Raw genomic sequence first — 1025 nt, 5'->3', positions numbered from 1 at the left:
CAGGGAAAAAAATATTACTTAGTGACTCCATGGTCTACTTTTTTAAAGCAAACAAATAAAAACCTATAGCTCCTCACCCTCCTCCCCAACCACTTTCCATTTCACCTGAGATTATGGAGGTTACTACTGTTCTCTTGATCATTACAGTGGTTGGGAATCGGAAGAGGGAAAGAGAGAATCATCCACACTGAGAAACACTCATATAACCAATTTAACTGTTCTACTAGCAGTACATTGTAGATGCTGGGAGTGGGGGGTTGGGGGGAAATTTTCCTTCAATTTCATTTAGCTATCTAGTTGTTAAGGAAAAAACAATTTCCGTTAAATGTTAAAATAGTATTGTGGACCCACTTTTGTTATATGTCATTATGGTTTACTTAAGTTTGCCGTTTCCAAGGACTTATCAAAGACTTTTAGTGAACACTTAATTTACTGTTGAAATCTGTGCAGTATAAATTTTTACAGAGGTTGAAGCAATTGCACTATACCATGTGACAGATTAAAAAAATCTTCATTCAAGTTAAAATAGAGACACTTTCTTTTCTTTCTTAAAAATATGGAGCGCTTCGTAAATTTGCATGTCATACTCATATAGGGGCCACGCTAATCTTCTCTGTATCTTTCCAATTTTATTATATGTGATGCCAAAGTGAGCACAAATAAAGATACTTCCTAAATACATTTCTTTAAGAATTTCCGGAGAGTTAGTATAGTAGGTAAGGTGCTTGCATTGTAGACAGCTCTTTTTTAAATTATTTATTTGAATTTCTTTTAAATTACAGTTTAGGTACTATGGTTAAATAATGTTAAACTACATAGTATTGTTGTACAAAATTACAGCATTCACCATCTCCACCAAACTGACCTTCTACCATGTCCTTAGCAAATGTACAAGTTGTAAGAAAAAGGTTAGCCCTTATGTAGAAGATCTCCAAATCTTGATAAAGCATGAGGAGAAAAGACAGTGAGAAGTTGTTTTTTCAATATTGTTGTAAATATGAGAATCAATCTTTCTGATAATTTCT

The 1025-nt window shown here is 33.5% G+C and overlaps 1 non-coding gene across 1 annotated transcript; it reads right to left on the bottom strand.

Annotated features, from left to right (window-relative positions):
• Positions 1 to 550: 550 nt before the first annotated feature.
• LOC130043216 (U6 spliceosomal RNA) lies at positions 551 to 657 on the bottom strand. The gene has a single exon (XR_008795342.1). It is a non-coding gene; the product is annotated as a U6 spliceosomal RNA (small nuclear RNA).
• Between the last annotated feature and the right edge of the window lie 368 nt (positions 658 to 1025).

Source organism: Sorex fumeus, unplaced genomic scaffold (genome assembly GCF_029834395.1).
Source record: "Sorex fumeus unplaced genomic scaffold, SorFum_2.1 ptg000115l, whole genome shotgun sequence".
In the NCBI taxonomy this organism is placed as follows: domain Eukaryota; kingdom Metazoa; phylum Chordata; class Mammalia; order Eulipotyphla; family Soricidae; genus Sorex; species Sorex fumeus.
The sequence above is the reverse complement of the archived record's forward strand: the minus strand, read 5'-3'. Positions and strand labels throughout refer to the sequence as shown.